The following is a 24931-nucleotide window of genomic DNA, read 5'->3' as shown; positions in this document are numbered from 1 at the left end:
AAAGATGAACAATTTATGATAAGGAGACCATCAATGTGTTAGCATACAGCTTGAGGAACTAAGCTAGAAGTAAGCTAGAAAATCAAAGTAAAGGCAGCAACTATGAATATGTCAACTGAAAATACCATCAGATATAAAGCAAATACACAAAGACAAAACAATCCCGGGTTAAAAACCTGCAAAAACAATACTGATCAGTTTAAAATGAATGCTGGAAATAAAATGACATGAAATCAAATGGTATACTATTATACATGATGAAAGAAATAGAGATTGCTGAAAGCAGGAAAATGAAATCAAACACTATGTACACGGGCTGTCATAGATGGGGGCCCTCCATCCACGCAACCAACTTAAAAGATCAGCTACGAAAAGGTGAACAAAACAGTCTTCTTTTTATAAAACCAGCATGTCAAAATACAGTGAAAAGTGTTGTAGGAACAGCCTTCTAAAACAGAGTTTTTATAACAGAATCAGCGCAGCAATTATAATATTCAAAAAGCTAATCTATAAGCGTTGGCACACGCTTTATTTATAAGCACAGAGGCAACTACCCTCTGCGTGAACTAAGCAACTACAACCTAACTTATTAACTACGCAGCAACACGCAGTCTTAACTAATTAACTTGTGCAGCAAACACGCAGGCAACTCCGTGCACTTTTGAGGGAAACAGTCATCATGGGCAGTAAATCTATGTTTGGATCCTGTCTTTTGTTGTCCTCGTGGCGTGGAGGAGGGGCCAGCTACGGTTCCGTGTCCCAACTGCTCACGGCTCCCATGCCACCGTTTAGAACTTGACCGTTTGACCGAGGGAACACCTGCGTTGACCAAGGGCATATGTGACTGGTTTGGCTTAACCAATAGCATACGATCCATGTGTACATCCATCCCAACATGCCCATGTGGACCATTCCTTGAGAAGACACGTGGAGTATATCAAACAACAAAAAGGCTGCGGAATCTCTGAACAGCTGCGGAATTGCTGAACAGCTGCAGAATTGCTGAACAGCTGCGGAAACTCTGTTTATATGTCAAAAATCTAAACCAACAGTAAAACATAAGCAAAGTTAACCAATTATGCTTAAAGACATCAAATGTAATGATTTGGGTAAGTTTATGCGGAAAATAGAGCAAAAGAGAGGGATAAGTGAGGAAAAGCTGTAGGTAATGATGGATAATCAAGTGCAAGTTAGAGGCTCTACAAGATGTCCAGGAACTCCATCTCGTCCTAGATGTATCTATGTAGGCAGCCGCGGTACTTGAGTACCAAATGTTTCTCCGGATCCTTGATTCCCAAATTCGTGCAAAGGGTATGAAAAACATTGGTAAACTCTGGGACATCTTGGTCCTTCCCCTACCATAGCATGGTCATTTTTATGTTTTTGTCCTCATAGATCCCGACAGGGTAGTACTGCTCCTTGATGGCATCTGTTGGTGTCCAGGTATGAATAAATTATCCACTCCTTTCCTACATTAATGTATCAATCTGGGTGCGTATTCTTTTCAAGGCAACACACAAGGTATATGCAGGGGCAAGGTTACGATCCGCCCTCAACCAAGGGTTCGTGATTGATAATCAAAACATTGCTAAAACAGAAGTAAAACTCAACTGTAGAATGTAAAAAGGTATTCACGGTTATCTAAGAGATCTGTAACAGTGACAACAAATAAACACAGCAATAGAAAATACACACAACACAAGGAAACACGCAGCACTTGGTTAAAAGAGTGGACCCAGCTCTCCGATTAGGGCTGCATTACTCACAGTAAGCGATAGATCAACAAAAGGGTTTATATCTTATTAATCAGAATAATGTTGTTACAATACCATACATGGGTCTCCCCTTGATACAGGAATGACCCATCTTTTATACAATACAAAGGAGTATAATTCTCCCCAAAACCTGGCAACTATATGCCCAAAGATATACATCAATTGTATCACTACACTAGCGCCGAGAGAGCAAGAATAGGAATGGTCAAAAATGGGTTGAGAGAAAATGCAATCAGTTATGCTGCTTCGTCGTGGTCGATTAGCCACTATGAATCACGAAACTACTGTGATATGTTGCGTGGTCAACACCTCTTCTCCATAATATGTGGTCATCACAAGTTTTAGTGGTTTTTGTAGGTAGAAACCTTCATGACTCTACTTCATTAGTTAAATATCCCAAGAGACAATAAAGGGGAATTACCTCATAATGTTACACAATAAATATATGCGAATGAATGCAAAACGGGTGAAAAGAGGAGTGGAAATGCAAGGAAAACATAGGCCAATTTGGTGCCCAACATCTCCCCCCAACTAGCCTTCTGCACTCCCTCATGCAGCTTGTCGTCTCTGCAGGTCTGGGTTGGATAGGATGTATGCTTCCTGAAGCTGGGTGAGATCATCTTCCTCAGCCATTTCTGTTCCTGTAACCTTGAACCCTTCTGATAGGAGAACTTCCTTCCACCAATAATTTGGTACATTATAGGCTTGGGTGTAGTGTCCTACTGGCAGCCATAGAACAGGGTACTGGAATCGAATTCCCATCCATCAGACCCCACATGTTTGGATGCAAGCCACATATCTTGGCACCCTGCTGAGTGCCCGTGCAAAATTTGGTGCTCCAAACAGTTCTCTATTCCGGACAAATGTGGGTGACATCATCCACCTCTTCTGACAACTATTCAGGGCCTCAGCCTGAAACATGACCAGTTGTTTGATGCAGAGATCGATGCACCACTTTTGTGTTCTTAGCATCTGGTGTTTCCCATAATTTCCAAAAATGTAGTGTGCTTATTATACATAGTCATTGATCTCTCAGATTCTCCTCTTACCATAAAATGCTTCATGGCCTGATTTGACTCGAATGTGTTAGAAGCCTTCTGCCAACTTATCTGATTAAAAGTGTAAGAGGTGAGGGCCCTTAAATGAATGTCCCCCACATATGGAACTAGATTAAATTATCTCTCAACACACAAGAGATATCCATGCATATAAAGCTCACACATCAAGTGTTGAGTTGGCACGTCATGAGCTCTCAATATCTGAAGGAACTGTACACCATCCTCAATCTTGTGACTAATTTCTTTCTGGATTATTTCCAAACAAAAGAAAAGAAAGCGCTCATGAAAAATAAAGAGTAATAGGAAGCAGGAGGGAAACATACCATCGCTTCCTATGTTAAATGGAGCATCTACTCTTTATCGGTTTTTAACTCTACTACTTGCCTTTCCAGCTACTCCACGTTGAATTGCTGCTTTGCATCCCTCAGTCGCATTATATCAATGTGCTCTACATATTCAAAGATAGTTGTGGGTGCTCGCTTTTGGGCTTTCTTAGCTTCATTCCAATATCACGTCGCGGTGGATTTCCAGGTCTGTACTTCAACCGACAAAGAAAACTCACGGCCTTCAAACAAATATTCTATTGGGTTTGTCTGAGTGGCAACATAAGTTGTTGCCACTTCACCTACCTACGTCCTTGCTTTGGTCGTCATGGTTTTGGGCTTCTTATCCTGCCACTTATATTTCTTCACTTGGTTCTTCAACCGGTGCATCTGTTTCCTCAGCCTCTTAACCTCTGTTTTGAGTCACATAGTTTCTTTAAAATGAAGTTGATATTTTTGCTTCATAGGCAAACTTTGTTGTTCACACAACTCCACCCATTCTTGTTTAACCACCACCTCATCTGGTACTGTAGCTGGTTCGACAGGTGGTGATTTACCCAAGGGAGTATCCACAGGGTTACTCGACAGGGCTTCTTTGTTTGGTTTCTCTTCCTGGGGAGAAGCCATTTCCTTACTGTCTCCTACCTTGCCCTGTTGTGAAGCTATCTCGATAGGTGGTAGGCTCACTCAGTCAATGTCCATCGATGGTTCAACCAAACTTTCCCTTCTAGGTTCCCTCGTTTCAAAAACATCTGCCTCTTCCTCTGTTCTGGGTTCTTGAGAGAGGTCTCTATGGGGATCTGTGGCCAATAAGCCTGTGGCAGCTGGTCCCTTCTTCAACCCATCATATTTCAAAATTGGCAGAATGGACACCTCCTCTCTTGTATGTTGCGTAGAGCGAGACAACCTTGCCCCTTTCGGAATGGAGAACTAAGAGGAAAATTGAAAGAATTCTCCTACCTAATCTATCTCGGCCCTATTTGTAGTCTCGGGCTCTTTCCCTCTATCTGCAACATCTCCAGTCCAGGTAAAAACCCTTGCTTGTGTAGTCCCTTATTCTGAGGTAGACGCTGGTTCCTATGGAACATCATCAATCCCGACATTTAATTCTTGTGTGGTCTCCAAAAATCGGATAGGTTGATGGTGGTTCTTGTGGGACACCAACTTCCATGTCCAACATTTCTTGAATAAATTATGATGGCACTGTTTCTTCCAACATGAGATTGATCCAGATGGATTCTTGCATAATCACATCGATTCCATCCATTAAAACCCTATCCTCTTCTTCTGTTGGCCCCATAGTTCTTTCAGCTTCAGGCCCTTCTCTTTCTGGTTCGTCTTCCTCCATTGGTTCTACGGTTGAGGGTGGTTCTTTTGGGACACCCCTCGCTACAATATTAATGAATTCCTCCACCTCAGCCTAATTTGGTCCCTCTTCGCTTATTATAGTGATGCTTATTTGCTCTACTGGCTCTATAGTCGAGGTTGATTCTTGAAGGACAGCCTGGGTCATGGTGCTAGTGGCCCTTTCGATATTGGCCCCTTGCTACATCACTTCTTCTTCCATTAGTTCCGAGGTCGAGGATGGTTCTTGTGGAACAGCCTCGACTGTCCTCCCTGGTTCACGCTCCTAATTCTGTTCCCGCTCTTCAAGTTCCATCTCCATTTCCACTAGTTCATCTTGATCTATTTATTCATCCTCTGTTTCGGTTCCTTCCTCCATCGCTTTCGGCTCTTCCTTTCCAGCAGCTCTAGCAATCGTTATTTCTTCCTCTTTAGAATCCTGGAATGTTTCCTACGGGATTTGAAATCAACCAATTGCATGCATGACTAGCAGCCAGACCAGGTCATGGTTGGTAATGACTGCTGCCACTTGTCGCGAATGTTGAGCAGAGTGCACCATTAGCTGGAGACTTCTTAACGGAAAGAAAGGCATATTCAATGAGAAGGCTTTCATGTATGGGAACCGGAGGTGAGCCAATATTCTGAAATGGTATCTAAACATGGTGGTATACCTCCCCTCGCAGGTTATGGATCTCATTACAAAACCTACTACCTCACCCCATGGGTGTGGTAATGAGTTTCGGTCGTACCCCAGCCTTTCTGAACAACATTTTCTCCAGCCTATAAGAATGCTTCGAGGAATTCCGGAAGGGCAGTTCTTCGTGAAAACCATTTTTTCCCCTACTGGGGTAGCCCACAGACCTCTACAATGGTTTCTTCTGTAATAGGGATTTCTATCACCCAGACCCGAGAGCTCTCTTCTTCTAAATTGAGTGTGAATTCAATTGCAATTTCTTCGTTAAATCCTTGCAACCTATCAAAATAAAGGTTCCACCATACATTTTCGAAGACCTGCCATACCTCCGGATTGTTTCTGACCATTGTCATGCCCTCCGGCTCATGGCGCACAGCTAGCCCACCCATCGCTATAAGAAATGGATCAACATGATGGGTACAGTCGGCTAGTAGGGGGAGAGTAACAACAACCCAACTAATGATGGAAATATTATTAGCATGGTGGCCATGAGATGAAAGGATGATAATAATGACAGGTTCGCCTCGAAAAACACAACAATTAATGATAGGGTGTGGCAGTACCAGTAAAGTTCTTAGCGTACGATTTCAAATTCCAATGCGTGGGAATCATGATTAGAAAATCGCACAATTTTTTCACTTCCATTTTCATTGGATTTGGTAATGATGTGATATGATTACAATTTTAGGTACGCCATCATTTCTTTATAACGAGACCACCCAACTTAAATGCCGCTCTCCACGGCATGTGCTAGTCTCTTTTTGGAATATTTTAATTAAATCCATGAGAGTCAATGAAGGTGTACCTGAAAACCTACCTGGCGGTGGAGTAGCAGTAAATATAATTGGTGGATTAATGGAAATAGTGGAGTAACAGTGTCAACGAAGTAACAACATCAGTGGAGTAACTGCATAGCAGAGTAACATAAATGGTGGAGTAATAGCATTGGTGGAGTAACAACAACAATGGAGTAACAACATCGACGGACTAACAACACCAGTGGAGTAACAGTACCGACAGAGTAACAACAACAATGGAGTAACAGCACCGGCGGGGTAACAGCACCGGCGGAGTAACAACAACAATGGAGTAACAACATTGGTGGAGTAACAGCACCGGTGGAGTAACAACAACAGTGGAGTAACAACAACAGTGGAATAACAGCTCCAGTGGAGTAACAACAACCAGTGGAGTAACACCAATAGTGGAGTAACAACACTAGTGGAGTAACAACAACCAGTGGAGTAACAGCAACAGTGGAGTAACAACACTAACATAGTAACAGCAACAGTGGAGTAACAACACCACTGGAGTAATAGCAATAACTGTTACTTGAAAAAATTCTCCGTTTCTCCATGTCATAATTCAGTTCTTCTTCCTGCAAACAGACAAACAAGTAAGTAGTAACAGCATATTAATTTATTTTTTATTTTTTATGTTTTTAATTTTTTTTTAAAGGGAAAAGGGAGCATTCCTGCACCAAAAACCATCAAACCAGATGTATCAGAAAGATGTTTTAAGAAGGCATCTTTAGACGTTGGACGATGGTATAACTTTCAGACGATGTTCGTTCACTAGGAAAGAAGTACGATTTTCATCTACTGTAACCAATCTGACTGTGCCACTGGTGAATACATCGTCCACTTTATAAGGTCCCATCCAATGAGTGTGAAGCTTTCCTTTAAAATTTTTGAACCAGGAGTCATATAACAAAGCCCAGTCCCCTATATGAAACACCTTATTCCTGATAAATTTATCGTGCCATTTCGTTCTCTGTTGTTAGACAGTAGTAGTTCTCTAGACCGTTTCTGAATGAATCTCGTCTAACTCATTGAGTTGTTCCAGCTGGTGTTTCTGGGACTTTGATAAGTTTAATCCCACTTCCAAAGATGTTTTGAGCATATTGATCTCAAATTCAACTGGAAACAAGGCAGATTTCCCGTAGACTAGCTCAAATGGTGAAAACCCGGTTGTATTTAACCATGTCGTCCTATACGCCCAAAGAGCTTCTGGGAGTTTCTGTGACCAATCCCAGCAATGACTTGCTACATTTTTTGTCAAGATATTCTCCAATAACTTGTTTGTCCTTTCTACATGTCCATTCGCTTGGGGATGGTAAGGAGTTGTCACTCTGTCTTTGACCCCATATTTTTGCATAAGCCTCTCTATCATGTGGGATGTAAACTATGCTCCTCCATCTGAAAAAATTTCTCTCGAGGTACCATACAAGGCAAAAATCTCTTCAAGAAGGAAGTCTACCACCACCTGTTCTATTGCTTTCGCAACCGCTCTGGGTTCCACCCACTTGGTCACATAATCAGTACAGACCAGGATGTGAACCTTCTGATGGTAAGGTGGGTTGATGGGTCCAACAAAATCAATGGCCCATTTCTCAAAAGGTTCCAGGACTATCTGGGGCTGTAATCGCATTTCATCTGATTTCCCAGGTTGTCCCATCCATTGACAGCTGTCACATCTTCGGACATAATCTCTAGCATCTCGAAAGATAGAAGGCCAATAGTATCCCATTTGTAGCACCTTGTGGCCTATTCTTTTATTTGCAAAATGTCCTCCACATGGCCCACTATGGTGGCCTTCAATATCTCATAGATATCATCATCTGATACACAGGGCTGAATCTGTTGATCCATCCCCGGTATGAAAAAGGTATCCTGCCATCCATGAATATTGGGTACTATGATGAATAATTTTCCATTGGTCCTTATATGGCAAATGACGAGGTACCTTTCCTATTGCAAGATAGTTAGCAATATCTGCATGCCATGGAGTGTTAGCGGAAATTGCAAAAAGATATTCATCTGGAAAGCTATCTTTAATAGGTGTACCTTTGGTATTGTTTTCTAATCTAGACAGAAAATCAACAACCACGTTGTCCTCTCCTGGTTTATCTACTATGGTAATATACAATTCTTGAAGTAGCAAAAGCCATATTGTAATATGACTAGGAGTAATGGGTTTATTCATCAGATACCTGATAGTTGCATGATCCGTGTGTACAAAGGTGGGGTAACCAGTGATATAGTGCCAGAAATTGTTGATGGCATAGATGACAACGAAGAATTCTTTTTCAGTCACTGTGTAGTTTAACTCGACAAAGGCCAAGTTCTTGCTAACATAGTAAATGGCATATTGTACCTTATCCACCTGCTGCCCCAAAACTGCCCCAACTGCTGTTCGGGAACTATTAGCATGAATATGGTATGGTAATTCCCAGTCTGGTCCTCTAAGGATTGGAGCACTACAGAATAGTTCCTTGATCTTCACAAAGGCTGGATCACAATCATCTGTCCACACAAAATCTGCATCTTTTGTCAGTAATTGAAAAAACGGATGTGCTGTTTTAGCAAAATTTTCTATAAAGCACCTACAAGAACCAGCACAACTGATAAAGCTACGTACCTGGGTGGGTGTTTTGGGTATTGGAAAATGATGTTTTACCTTTATCTTGGCTGGATCCATCCAAATTCAGGCAGCTAAAAGCAAGTGTCCTAGGACTATTCCTTCATTCATCATCATATGGCATTTTTCCGTACTTAAGGAGACATGCGCCTGCTTGCATCCTTCAAGAGATTTTTCTAGATACCCTAATGCTTCTTTGAATGAATCTCCACATGTCGTGAAATAATCCATGTAGATTTCAACACTATCATCCATCAGATTAGAGAAACTACGCAAAATTTCCCTCTGAAACGTTGCAGGTGGATTATAGAGACCAAATGAGAGGACTGTGTATGAAAATGTACCACAGGGGCATGTAAATGTGGTCTTATCCTAATCTTCAGGAGCTATGTGGATCTGGTTGTACACACTAAATCCATCTAGGAAGGAAAAAAAACTTCTTTCCCACTAATGTATCCAAGACTTGGTCAATGAAAGGTAACAAAAAATGGTCTTTCTGATTTGCCTTGTATAATTCTTTGTAGTCCACACATATTCACCATTAACTATTTTTCTTAGGGACCATTACCAATGGGGAAACCCATTGGCTATCTGAAATGGGGTAGATAAATCCCATGTCCACCAACTTTTGGAGCTCTTCCTCAACAATGTTTTTCAGGGTAGGGTTCATTCTTCTCTAGGGTTTCCTTACAGGACGACAATCCTCGTTAATGTATATGTGATGAGTGCACAAATTAGCAGGAATTCCTTTCATATCTGAGTAGTCCCAGGCGAAGGCTTCTTTGTGTTTCCAAAGAACATGCAAGAGTTGTTTTTTCTGAGAATCTGATAGCTCTGGATTGATATTCATTGTTTTTCTCGGTTCTATTTCCATGGAAAAACTTTCATGGGGCATAGCTGTAGGTAGCTCCTCGAATCCATCTGCTGCTCCAATACTTTCCTGAGTCTCATAGCTCAAGACGGACTCTAGGATTTGCTGATTCAAATCTGAAACAGAACAAGGTTCACTGATAAAGGTAGTAGTTGCATCATCTTCTATTTCATCTTTCAACTGGAGGTCTTGCCCAATAGTGAGAACTGGTCTTAACTCCTTATTTTTTGATTCAGACTCTTTCCTGTGTACAGATTTCTTGTGGATTACTGATTTTTTTGATGGGTTCGGTTCTGCGTGAGGATATCAAACTAGATTATTACTGTTTTGTCCATTTGAGATGATCATATACCTAGACCGACAACCAATATAAGCATCTGCGGTTACCAACCACAGTCTTCCCGGAATCAAGAGATGGCCTCCAGCTGGAGATTGCATTTGGAGTGCTAGGAAGTCCACAGGGTAGTGCCATGAATCCACTGAGATCATGATATCTTCTAATTTCCCTACTGGTTTTACTGTAAATTGATATGCTAGTTCTAACACCGTAGGTGTATGTTTTAAGTTACGAAGTCCTAATGCATGCATGGTTTCAGCAGTGATCATATTTATGGCAGTGCCTAAATCTACCAGTACATTTGGAATTTCTACCCCATTAATGTGCATGGTAAAAATTGGGTTCCGGGGATCCCCATACTTTATAAGCATGGACCTTCCCATCATGAAATCTGATAGTTTCCCCATTACGTGAATGGTGAGAAGATCTCTTGATTTCATTTTAGGCTTCTTAGCACAATATTCCCTAAGACTCTTCGCATATATAGGTACGTCCTTCATGGCTTGCAGTAGGGGAATCTTGACAAATAAATTTTGTAGCTCCCCTAACAAGTCAAAATCAGTTTGACGTGTTGGTTTACTCACAGCCAACCTTTCTAGATAGGGCAGTTCAGCTTGGTGTTCCTGAGTAGCTAACGGTTGAGGAGGTGTATGATTTTTGTTAACTCAATTTGCTTCCTCTCCTACCATTTCTGGTTCCTTCTCCTCACTGTCTATCTACTCAATGATAATTAGTGAGGGCTAAGTGCCTACAGGTCACCCAGATTGTAAATGCATCTCATAGAATTCTGCGGTGGAGATGTTGTATGAAGGTAGGTTGAGGGTGTCAGCTTGTTGAACACCTTTATTTTTAGGATTTGGATTGGGCTAGATAGGGAGTTGAGGACGAATATGTTGATTGCTAGGGAGCACATTAGAGGGAAACTGAAGTTTTTGTTTTGGCATTGACTGGGAAAACTAACCAGGAGGGGAAGGTCCTCGCCAATTCGGAGCCCATGGGGAGCTTGAACTAGCTCGAGGAGCCCATTGCTTCCAAGGTGGAAACTGGTATTGGGGCCATATGGGTGGATAACGCATAGTCTGGGGACCCATATTCAAATTGCTAAAATATTGAGATGGATCTAGAGACATACCTTGATTTCCCATTGATGGTCAAGGTTTCCATGGATTTTTAGGTCCCATAAAGTACAACTACTCCATATCTTCTCTTGCCCCATGAAAAATCGCTTTTAGCCCTGGAAAAGATGGGCATGAGCTTGTCGCGTGCTTTAGTTCACAGATTGCACACTCCTCTACAGAGGTCAATGGACATTCCCTCTGTGGATGTTTCTTTCTACATGTTGGGCAAAATATGGCCATAGTTCTTTCCCATTCTAGTTGTTTCTATTTTACTTGCAGTGCGTCTATCTTTTCAAACAAGGTACTCAGGATATGAGTCCTCAGGCTGTCCAGTAGGCTCCCAATTTCTAATTTTGTAGCACCTTCACTAGATACCTTTGTTGATTGAATCCATTGTTTATTTCTTGCAACTCCTCTTGAGCACTGAATACACAACTCACAGATGGTATAAAAGTCCTCCTTTGATATATCTCCCTTTCCGATTATATTCAACAATTCCAAAGAGTCTTCTCGGAAGGCCTGGAGAAGGATAATTTTCAAATTTTCTTTATCCAAGTCAGAGTGACCTGACCTCTGCAATGTGTATTTAAAGCGTTCCACACCGTCTTCCATATTTTCATTCTCTTTCTATGTAAATTTAAAAATATCTTCTTTAATATCTCGTGCTTTACAGTAGTCTTGGTATTTCTCCAAGAAGGTAGTTCTCATTGCTTCCCATGTGGTGATAGACCTCCACCCAAGACCCCTAAACCACTTTAGGGCTGTCCCTTTTAGCGTAGTAGGGAATATTTTCAATTTCTGAGCATCTATTATGTAATCATACCCTCAACACACAATGTCAAATTCAAACAAAAATGTGTTAGGGTCTTCTGAAGTAAGCCCATGGAAACTGGGTAAAGTTGTTAAAGGGATGGGATTTTTTGGTGCACTAGTCCCCAAATCCCCAATTGGGAAGTCAATAGTAGAGGTTGTAGGTGCCATGAATATCCTCCAATACTCACTAGGGATTTCAGCTGGCTCTGCAGGAAGGGCTTTTATCATAGGGGTTCAAGTTGCCTTAATAGCGCTTCCTCTATCCTTTGGTGATAGAAATGTTTCTACAATTTCTTCCTCCCTGTCACCATGGCTAGACCCTTTGGATCTCCTCTCTACAATTCCTTCTTCCCTACTAGGATGGACAGTTCCTCTATATGCTTTACTTGTAACTTCTTCTTCTTCTGTTACAAGCAATGGGATTCCTTTAGCAGGCGTATTGTTGCTTGTCTCTCTGGCTACTGGAAGGGTCTGTTGTACTGAACCGACAGGAGATGCCGTGAACAACACTTGTTGATCTACAAACTGTCCCTCCAATTTTGTTCATGCACCTGGCCTCACAGTTGCACGGGAAGACACCTCTAACTCATCTTTTGCAATGATTTGTTGGATGTAGGCATTCCTTCCCAAATCTTGTCTTCCCTTCTTTGGGGCTCTCCCTCCGCCCCTTTTATTTGGCTCTCTGTTCATACAAGTTGGTTTGGTGATGGAAATCAAACCACAATTCTCAAGGCTTGGAGTAGGTTGTCAAAAGACCATTCCCTCCCCAGGACAAGAGTTCACGTTGAAGAGAGGGCAATTGACGAAAGAAAAAAAGAAAAGAAAAGAACATAGGAACCTAGGGTTCAGGACTTGGAGTAGGGCATCAAAAGACTCCTCCATCCCCGGACCAAGACCCCCAATCAAGAAATAACACACACACAACAAAACCTTAACACTTCAAGACCTGAATTAGGGTGTCAGAGGACCTCTCCCTCCCTAGGGCGAGAGATTGGGTTTCTTGAAATCAAAACAAAAATGCTAGGGAAAAATCTAAGCTTAGATCCTAGAGCAGGGTGTCAAAGGACTCCTCCCTCCCCAAGGCAAGAGATTTGCCCTACTAAAACAAAAAACAATAAAAGCTCAAAATAAACAAAATACGTACACTCAGGACCTGGAGGAGAGTGAGAAATCTCGTTCTCTCCCCAGGATGAGAGATTGACCCTCTGGTTAACACAGATCATGTCTTGCACCTTGTTAGCCTCCTCGGCAATGGCGCCAAAATGTTGGTGTCTAGCTATGAACAAATTATCCACTCCTTTCCTACATTAATGTATCAATCAGGGTGTGTATTCTTTTCAAGGCAACACGAAAGGTATATGGAGGGGCAAGGTTATGATCTGCCCTCAACCAAGGGTTTGTGATTGACAATCAAAACATTGGTGAAACAGAAGTAAAACTCAACTATAGAACGTAAAAAGGTATTCACAGCTATCTAAGAGATATGTAACAACGACAAGAAATAAACACAGCAATAGAAAATACACACAACACAAGGAAACATGCAACACCTAATCAGAAGAGCAGGCCCAGCTCTCTGATCAGGGCTGCGTTACTCACAACAAGCGATAGATCAGCAAAAGGGTTTATATCTTATTAATCTGAATAATGTTATTACAATACCATACATGGGTATCCCCTTGATATAGGAATGACCCATCTTTTATACAATACAAAGGAGAATAATTCTCCCCAAAACCTGGCAACTATATGCCCAAAGATATACATCAGTTGTATTGTAGCACTAGCGCCGAGAGAGAAAGAACAAGAATGGTCAAAAACAAATTGAGAGATGGTGCAATCAGTCATGCTCCTTCATCGTGGTCGATCAGCTGTTGTGAATCGAGAAACTGTTGCGATATGATGTGTGGTCAACACTTGTACTCCATAATCTGCGATCATCACAATTTTTAGTGGTTCGTGTAGGTAGTAACCTTCATGACTCCACTTCATTAATTAAATATCCCAAGAGATGATAAAGAGGAGTTACCTCATAATGTTACACAGTAAATATATGTGAATGAATGCAAAAAGGGTGAAAAGAGGAGTGGAATTGCAGGGAAAAGATAGGCCAATTTGGTGGCCAATAGCATCCTGGAATGAATTCCAAGTGGGAGCAGTTGAAACATTGAGGTTGTACTCTCATCCTTCTACTCACAATAGGTTTTCCACCAATCCTTGATATGGGGGGTGGCTTTGAGAAGAGAAAAAGTAATATTTTCTCGGTTGTAAAAATCATGAATAGAAAAATATCCTTCTAGTAGATTCAACCATTTATCTACTGTGTCTACATCTATTTGGCCCTGAAATATGGGAATAACAAAGTTCATTTGTACCTTAAAAGGTGTGAAGCCTCCAGAGTGACTGTTGGATGTGGATGCACCGTCGGTGGGCAGCCGTTGCAGGATCTGGGCAATGTTATCCGTCATCATGTTCCTTTATTTCTTGAGGGCCTCCTTGAGCAACGTTTTGATAGGATCTCCTTCTCCCTCCTCTTTCTTTTCTTCCCCAATTAAAGGTCGTCTAGATTTCCGTGGATGGTCTTGAAAAGGTTCAACCATTTCAAGCCATAACTCCTTATATCCTGACCTCGTTTGGGACATGAAAAGAAAAATAGAGAATGATTAGACTGCTCTGATACCACTGATTCGAAGTTAAACAGGGTTGCAAAAATTACATATATAACCATAAATACAGAGATGTAGAAGAAATAAAACTATATCTCATTAATATCAAATAATGAAATATTGTTACAAACCGAATGGAAATGAGACTACCTCGGGTGATGGTAGCTTATCTATGAGAAGAGATGTGACAGCTACATGCCTCTGAACTGCATTACAATGAGGCTCAAGGGAATTTTCATTATTGAACATTAAGAGAAAACCCTAAACATCCAAATCCCTAACCCAAGGAGATGTAACACCAAGAGTTTATGGGCCCGATTGGGCTTAGTTGGGTAGCCAAATTCTCGGGGTCATATCTTGGTCATATTATCTTTGTTTGATGTGCATGATACCTCATTAGAAATATCTCTCCAAGGATTACAACTGAAAATGCGATCTCAATCGGATCGCCTTGAGCGATATTTTGAAAAAAAACATCGTTTAGGGCCTCAAAACAGTTTCGGAAGTGCACGACCCAAAAAACTACCAAAAATAGTAAACTATGCTACAATTAAGGAAAATGAAAAAATTAAAGAAACAATGGTGGGGGTCCATGTGGAATAGGTGGGCGGCCATCAATAGCTTCCTGGACCAATCTAGGAGAAGACCCGCTGATGCATGTTATGACATATAATCTATTTTGTTCATCCAATTCACTTAATGATGATTCCATTCGACTAATTCGTCGTTTCCAACGAACCCTTATGGGTTCAATAGCTAAATGGTGTATTGAATTACTTAGAGCATCATTTCACGACTTCATTAGTTAGCCGCTACCTTCCTCCCACATTATTACTTACCTATTAGATACAAAACTGGAACATAACTATTGACTAACTTCAAATAATGAGACTCTACTCACATTTCAAATCACATTCATCAATGGAGACGCCATCGACGGCTCGTCAAGGCTTATTTTCCTGATTAGTTGTTAGCATAATGGTTTATCAAGTCCCTCTTAGCTCCCATAACAGAATATGTGGCCAAAGGTGGAGTCGTGACCAAAGAGCAAGTTATTGCTCATGCTTAGTATATAGATCTAGTTTATACCTAATTACGCACACTCTATGATAATATACCAAATTATCTGACACCTTTGAATACTATTCATCCTCCACCTGGTAAAGAATATCATGATGCCAATGGCATTATAGGTTCTGCCAATTCGCAATTGGTGAGTAAACCATATGGTATGGCTATTACCACTCCTGCACAAAACCCTACATCTCATCCTCCTGTGGCTTCTTCTTCCGAGAAAAAGTTCATCTCATCTGATAGAGGCAAGCCTCAAGAGAAACATGGAAGAAAAAATAAAGGTAAAGGTAAGAAAAATAAAGATTCCTCATTGCAGGATAAATAAAAAAATTTGTCTTCTGATGAGAAATGAAAGCCTCGATACCCATTTTTTATTTGTAACGAGGATCACTTTACACATGAATTTCCACAGCACATTGAAGTGAATCAGTTCCTCAAATCATCCACTTCTCCCACTATGCTGACCGACCTGTTCCCCAATCAGGAGACCCATAGGGTTTCTTGGGATGCTTCTTCCTTTAGAATAGTTTTGATTCTTTCCTACTCAAAAATGAAATTTGATGTCTTGGTGGCCACCCGGAATAATGCCTATGGTAATGAAAATCCACCAAATTGTCAGGCTACTAATTAACCTGCCAATTTGACACCACCTTCATCTGATCCTGTTCCACCTCTAGTTCCTATGGAATTGACTATCAAACCTCCAAAGGGTGTCATTCATAAGTCTGCTTTCAACCCTCATTCAAGAGCCGCTCAAAATTACAACATAGTTGAAGACCTGGCTCAGTCCCCTCTGGCTATGTCAACTCTTGAGGTGTTACAAAACCGCCCCACCCAAAATAATGCCTTATGGTCAGCTATCGGATGTGTGGATCCATCAGATTCCAACCTAGTGGTTTTATCTCATGAAAACCATACCCCTTGACTTCCATCTCATTTATCTTTTATGATCTAGGTCATTGTCCATGATAAGAACATTCATCGTTCTATTGTGGACAAGGAAGCCTCAAACTGGATCATGTTCTTTTCTACTAGAAGGTGATTGGTTCACCCCAACTGAGTCAATTAACCACCACATTAAAAGCCTTTGATGGAAGGACATACAAACCTTGAAATATTTTGAATTCCCTCCAAGTGGAATTAGGGGAAAAAGTCTCCATTGAAGTATAAGTTATTGATAGACCTTTGGATTATAATCTTCTCATGGGTTTATGCTATGGCTTCCATCTCGACTTACTTTTGAATGATCACCTTTCCTCATAAAGGTGGGATCATGGTCATAGATCAAATCACTTTTTTTTCCTCTGATTCCAATGTTACTAAAAGTGTCCCTCTTGTAGGGGAACCCTACATTCCTATCAACATGTTGGAGTTGGTTTAGTGAAGCATTCATCACTTATGGGAACTTTTTTGTTCCCTTCCCCCTCCACTTCCTAGCTCCTCCACTTTGGTTTCCTATATCAACATGATATCATCATCTACGATTTTGGTCGATCCATGGATTGTCCCTGATGAAACTGACATCAAACGTTTTAGCGACCAAATACCTCTTAGTCCTGTTGAGAAGGACTACGAAGCCTTCAACTCAACCTGTGCAGACCATACTTTTTATTCAATTAACTGGGTAGATTAATCACTGGAGTATGGAATGCCCTTTGATCCTTTCTTGCATACATTCCCTTTCTTGCATACATTCTCTAGCAACAAAAGAATCATGGATATAATGATGTCAAACTACACATCGTGGGATTAACATCATTGTTGTTCCTCCTTCCCAGATACCATAGAATATAATATCAGTGGTGTATACCTACCTAATTTTATCGAACCCATTACGAATTATGTTTCCATTCATGAGATCGACTCAGAAAAGAACCTTTCAAATATCCAAGAAACCATTCCTCTTGATATTTCTATTAAACTAGGAATAGTCAAAAAGTTATATAGCGAAGCATCTTGTACTTCATCTGAAATCAAGATTTAACGAGCCCTTTTTCGTGAGTTCAAAGATGTATTTGCCTCGACATATGAGGAAATGCCATGTATCGACCCACACATCATAGTGCACAAAATCAAGATGCATCTTGATGCAAAACTCGTCTGGCAACGCCTCTGTCTGATCCATACCAGGAAGGCTCTTGCAATGAAAGTTGAAATCAAAAAGATTCTTCGGGCTAGTTTTATATTCCTCTTTCCTTTAATTGATTATCTATCAAACATTGTCCCTATCACGAAGAAACATGGCACGATCCAAGTATGTCTCTATTATTAGGATGTAAATCGAGCTTTTCCAAAGGACAACTACCTGACCCCATTTATTGGCCTGATTGTTGATGACTGGGGGACTACAAGATTTATTCATTTATGGATGGATTCTCATGCTATAATCAAATCAACATTGTCTCAGTAGACCAACCTAAAACTGCATTTATTTGAACCTGGTGTATTTTTACTTATTGAAAACTTCCTTTCAGTTTAAAGAATGTAGGGGCCACGTTTCAACATGCGATGGATTTCACATTCCATGATATCAAGCACATCATGCAACCATATCTGGACGATATCCTTGCTCACTCCAAGATTTGGGTTGATCACCCTATGCATTTATGAGCCATTTTCCTCCATTTTATACATTATAACATTCAACCTAAACCGCACAAATGTGTGTTTTGTGTTGTTTTTGGTCACCTCCTTGGTTTTTCCATTTCAAAACAAGGAATTTCTATTGATCATTTAAAAGTCTACGCAATCATTGAATTGCCTATGCCTTCCACTCTTGTTTAGTTACAAATACTCCAAGGGAAAGCCAACTTCCTGAGGAGGTTCATCCCTAACTACGTTGAACTGATCAAAGGATTTACTCTCTTACTAAAAGAAAGGGATTCCTTTCCATTGGGATGATGCGATTATTTTCTGTACCTTGTTGTCGCCATATCTACTATAGCTATGGTGTTGGTCCAAGAAGATGATATGGGGATTGAACATCCCATTTATTATTTGATTCAAAACCTCAACAATACTGAGATCTGGTATAATCCTGGAAAAGTTATCGTCCTCAGCCATTCAAACTGTTAAGAGATTTCACCACTACATTTTTCTTCACAAAACTACGGTCATTTTGGATTGCAACCATATGACATACATATTCTCATGTCAATTACTAGGAGGAAAATACTCTAAGTGGATCCTTATTCTCCAAGAGTTTGACCTGGAATTCATCAAATCCAAGACAAAGAAATCCTTAGCTTTTGTCGAGCTAATGTGCGATCTCCCATTCCTTGATGTTGAATATACATCTAAAGATTCCATCCCAGATGAGTCATTGTTCCTGATATCATCATCTGACCCATGGTATGGATATTTTCTCATCTATCTCTAGATCCACTCTTTTGGTCCCCATACTTCTGGCTCAGAGGAGCGACATATCTGATACCAATCCTGAAACTATGTGATTATCGACGACACCCTTTATCGTCGTGGTATTGATACAATTTTATGGATGTTCCTCACTCTTGAGGAGGCCATGAAAGCCTTGAATGAATTCCACTCAAGGGCATGCGGTGGACATTTATCTGGTTATGCTATTGCATAAAAAATCTTACACCGGTTACCTTTTGCCGACCTTTTTTTGCAACTGTATCCTCATAGTGCAGAAATCACTTCAACAAAAATGACATTGATGAGGGGCGAAAAAAGTCACCATAAGCTCACTGGTGATGGTCAAAAGAGAATTTGTCACCAAAAACTGAACATCACCAAAGGTGATGTCACCAAAAGTATAGGTGTTGTAATGACATACAAATTATATCACCAATAATGATTTATAATGATGGGTAGCAACCATCACCATTTCATATGAGCAATGGTGATGGAGCATAGCCTCCGTCACCAAAAACTTAATGTCACCAAAAGTATAGGTGTTGTAGTGACATTCAAAGTTCGTCACCAATAATGATTTATAATAATGGATAGCGACCATCACCATTGCATATGAGTAATGGTGACAGACCATATCCTCGGTCACCAAAAACTGAATGTAACCAAAGATGGCGTCGCCAAAAGTATAGGTGTTATGGTGACATTCAAGGTCCATCACGAATATTGATTATAATGATGGATAATGACCATCACCATTTGATATGAAAAATAATAATTTATTGTGATGGATCTTAAATTGTTGTCACTATCGGTGGATATATATGGTGACGTTCATTCACCGTCACCAAAAGCCGCATTGCTAGAAGTATAGGTGTTGTGGTGACATTCAAGGTCTATCACGAATAATGACTATAATGACGGACAAAGACCGTCACCATTTCATATCAAAAACAATGATTTATGGTTATGGAGCTTTGAGGGTCGTCACTATTGATTCATATATATGGTGGCGTTTGTTGACCATCACCATTTCATATTTTTGGTGAGGGTCAAAAAATGTCACCAAAGCTCATTGGTGATGGTCAAAAGAGCCTCCTTCACCAAAAATTGATCATCACCATTCCATATGGATGTCAAGCCACGATGGAATCGAACCACCAACCTCCTGCTTGTGAAGCAGTTGGTCTTGCATTGAGCTGGAACCCTTTAAAGAATTATATTTTTAAAAAGTAGACCTTGAAACTTCATAAACTGTAAATTATAAAACTTTCAGTAAATTAAAGTCTTGGAAATATTTTACTAAACAAGCAAAGCAACATCAAAGTTGTATGTCCCTACCTAATGGTTATTGAAGTTATGAAAATTGGGTGGAGGGAAAAATAGTTATGTATAAGAGAATCAACATGTTTAGTTGAATACTCAATTAGAAGTGAAACTCGAAAGGCATTTATAACCTATAAATGACATATAACTATCAAATGCACCAAATATTGCAAAGGAAAGGTCATAAGTGGATAGCATATGGAAAAATAGGAGGTGGGGACTTGGAACCCGTGTATATCTTGGCATGCCTTAGCACTTGGCACATATTAGCTTGTTTTGCCTGTCTTCATACTATCTGGCACATCTTAGCATGCCCTAGCATTCCCTAACACACCTTGGCAATCATGACCTCACAAATAGCATTGCATTTTTCAATGACTTTGGAACCGTACATTCACTAGAACACCTTCGCACTCCCTATTTTTCATGCCCTCTGTTATCCTCCATAATGTCCCAAGTTGATGAGGAGATTGATGGAGGTAACAACAGACCAAGATTTTAGTTTGGCAGCTAGCCCTACTAAACCATAGAGGGCTCTCTCTATGAAATCATAGCGAAGAGGTGACTGGAATGTAAATTATTTTAGGCTAGATATCTAGGCTCAGGTGGGTTTTTGGAAAATTTAGGGACTTGGAACTCTATCCACTGGTGTCTTGTCTGGCAGGGGCTTTGTCAAGGAGGAAAGGACTTGGAACTCTGTCTAGGATAAATCACCTAACATGCATGACAAAAATTCCCTAGAATAGAGTACCTCCTACCTAGAAGAGTGTCCCCTACTCAAAATATAGAACCCTTCTCTACTGTGCACTTTTCTTAAAGATAAATCTGTGCATAAAATAGTATTAAGAAAAACACCTAAATTATGAAAAGTGAGCATCTAAGTCAAACTATAAAAGTATAATAAATTTGGCTCTATATAAGTTTGGGAAACACTATACAACCATGCTTTCATACAAAAACAAAAGATGCCTAAAATCGATGAAATTCTTTCATCATTGCTATATCGTCATATAAAAAATGGAATCCATAGCATGTACCCCAAGTTTGTATGCATCTGCTGGAGGTGTAGATTGAAAGGATCTATTAAGATGAAGTATTATTGAAGGAGAAACACCTTAAAAACAATAGATAAAGTCTACTCTGAATTCAACCCATTTTCACACAGACCAAGGCTACCACTGGGTACACTTCTCCGCTAAATGGAAACTTCAATGTATTGTAGTGCTACTGAAGAAAAAACACCTTTACTGCAACATGAATAAAACTCTAACAGATATTGTCATTATGGCCTCGGTTGTCAATGATCTCATCAAGATAGGTAACAACTTCGCTAATTGAAAAGCCAAAATGTGAGATGCACAGATCATTTGAAATGACAGATTTGGGCACACTTTATTATTGTTTAGGAGTGTTAGTATAGAAAATGCAAGGTAGGTTGTTGCGTCTTTATGTCACAGGTCAAGGATGCGAAGAAATGCATAAAATATTAAATAACATGGTATAAGTCGATTGCAAGTTCTTTTGAAACGAGAATGGAATTCTCCTTGTGTGGGTTCTAATCTAGTGGGTATAACTTTAAATAAGAAACTGATAGTTATGGGGTTTAAATTGTCTCACAATTCATGAAAGGTCCCAAATTTGTTCACTGGAAAGAAGTAGAGAAAGTCATCAAGTTTATGGAAGGGAACACCCTATTCACTGGAAGATAACTTGAAATTAGTCAGGCATATTATTTCTCATCTTCTTGTATGTGTGTTATTTGAAAATATAACCACATCCAAAGACTCAATAACAAGTTTGGTAAAGTTTATAGATGTAAAGCACTTCTTAGAAAACCCATCGCTTAATGAAAATTGAGCGAGGAATATGTCGAAGGATTCAATCTTGCACTCACTCATAAAAAGGAAGTTGGGGTATCCAACATCTTGCCAAAAAACTGACTCCAACCATAATGTGGAAGGCAGGTTAACTTCAAAACCTCTTTCCCACTTTGTTGTATTGTTCCCTCTTGAAATCCAATAGGTATCTAATTGTTTAGATCCACAAAACTCATGCCAGGTAAACTTTGCATGATACAATTGTGACGTGAAAGCTTGACACATGCTCTAATTTCCCTCTAAAAGAGAGTAAGTAAAAATATTATGACAATCTTAACTGTAATTTGATCATACACTATTGAGGTATTGCATGGAATAAACAATATACTATCAATGCACTAATGAAGAACTCAAAATAAATGAATTTCGTATTGCTACAATAGCGCCTCTTGAGATTCTCGGATAAAGCACCTAACCTACATGGAAAAATATTCCTAGAATAGAGTACCTCTTACCTAGAAGTGTGTCCCATTCTCAAAATATCGAACGCTTCTCTACTGTGCACTTTCTTAAAGATAAATCTGTGCATGAAACAAAACTAAGAGAAACACCCAAATTAAGAAAAGTGAGCATCTAAGTCAAACTATAAAAGCATACTAAATATGGTTGTATCTATGTTTTGGAAACACTAAACAAACATGCTTTCATACAACAACCACAAGATGCCTAAAATCGATGCACTTCTTTCATCGCTCCTAGAACCTCATAGGAAAACTATAATCTACAACATCTATCCCAAGGCTGCATGCATCTACTAAAGGTGCAAACCAGAAGCATCTACTAAGATGAAGTATTGTTGAGGGAGAAACACCTTCAAAACAATAGAAAGAGTCTAATGTGCATTCAACCCATCTACACCCAAGCCAAGGTTGCTACTGGGTACACTTCTCCTCTAAATGGAAATTGCAGTGTATTTCTTCTCTACTTAAGGAGAAACACCTTCAGAGAAACACGAATAAAACTATAACGTATATTGTCACTATGGTATCAGCGTTTGAAGATCTCATCAATATAGGTAACAACGTCGATAATTGAAAAACCAAAATGTGAGCTACATAGATCATTTGAAATGATAGATTTGGGCATGCTTTATTATTTTTTAGGAGTTTTAGTATAGAAAATGCAAGGTAGCATGTTGCATCTTTATGTCATAGACCAACGATGCAAATAAATACAGAAAAGATTAAATATCATGGTACAATTCAATTGCAAGTTCTTTAGAAACAATAATGGAGTTCTCCTTGTGTAGATTCTAATCTATTGGGTATAGAGTTAAAGAAGGAATTTATAGTTATGGGGTTGGAATTGTCTCACGATTCATGTCCCAAAGTTGTTCACTAGATAGAAGTAGAGTGAGTCATCAGCTTTATGAATGGGAACACCCTATTCATAGGTAGATAGCTTCAAATTAGCCAAGCATATTATTTCTCCTCTTCTTGTACATGTGTGATTTGAGATGATAACCACCTCCAAAGACTCAAGAAAAACTCTAGTAAATTTTATAGGTGTGAAGCACTTCTAAGAAAACCCATCACATAATGACAATTGAACGAGGAATATGTTGAAGGATTCAATCTTGTACTTAGTCATAAAAAGGAATTTGGCGTATCCAACATCTTGCCAACAAACCGACTCCAACCATAATGTGAAAGCTAGGTTAACTGTGAAACCTCTTTCCCACTTTGTAGTATTGTTGCCTCTTGAATTCCAACAGGTATCTTGCTGCTTAGATCCACAAAACTTGTCCGAGGTAAACTTTGCATGATACAATTTTGACGTGTAGGTTTGACACACACTCTAGATTCCCTCTAAAAGAGGGTAAGTCAAAATATTATGACAGGCTTAACTGTAATTTGATCATACACTTTTGAGGTATTGTATGGAATAAACAATATACTATCAATGCACTAATTAAGAACTCAAAATAAACGAATTTCTTGTTGCTACTATAGCGCCACTCTTGGTATTATCCAAGGATCCGCTAATTTATACACATTTCGAATCTTTACCTGGTCTATGGAAAGATTAATCAATGGTAGTGATCACTCTTTTCCCTCCCATGGGAGGTCTATACAGAGTCAACAATAAATTGATTTAAAAGTGAGGTATATGCCTGACAAATAGGAGTCTGATTCTTGAACTCTAATTTAGTGGCAAGGAAATATTCAATTGTAAATGCTTGATATTCTACAGTATAAATTTCTAGATAAATGGCTAGTGTAAATCTGTCCATTGTCCACATATCCCAAAAAACCATGTATTTATGGACTCTAGTTGTGTGTAAGAGAGGGGAGATCACATAAATAATCCATTATCAAAATAAAAAGTTAAAGGACAACACTCTATGGAGAATTTTTTAAAATTTTTATTACATACCTTAGAAAGTTTGAAAGGACACAACTGAAGCTCCCTCTCCTTCCACACTTCATTAAATATGCCCCTTTTTCAATGCAGATGTGGCTTGCAGAATCACAATCAGCAAATAGAATATGAAAAGTAAGTTTAAAGAATTAAATTAGCTTTTTTATAACTCAAGCAAATGGACTATGAGAAATTGGATTCATTCTCTGCAAACAATGATATAACAATATCTAATTACAAGTTTAATTGAAACAAAGGTAAATTGGATTCATGCTCTGCAATAGATGATATAATGAGATGTAATGACATTTTCAACTCAAACAAAGGTAAGTTGGGTAAGCTCAAGCTCTAAAATGATGGCATCCAACTTCTGAGTGGAAGTTATTGTATATATCTAGCTAGAGGCTATAACATAAAGATATTTGTTATATGTGAAGATAAAAAAAGGAAAGGAATGTGAAATTTTGACAATCAACTATAAGTTCCTTTCAAGGACTAG

Source organism: Pinus tabuliformis, chromosome 3_1 (assembly GCF_031772625.1).
Source record: "Pinus tabuliformis cultivar Carrire ecotype Pingquan chromosome 3_1, CPIR1, whole genome shotgun sequence".
Lineage (NCBI taxonomy): Eukaryota > Viridiplantae > Streptophyta > Pinopsida > Pinales > Pinaceae > Pinus > Pinus tabuliformis.
Note: the sequence above shows the minus strand (reverse complement) of the source record.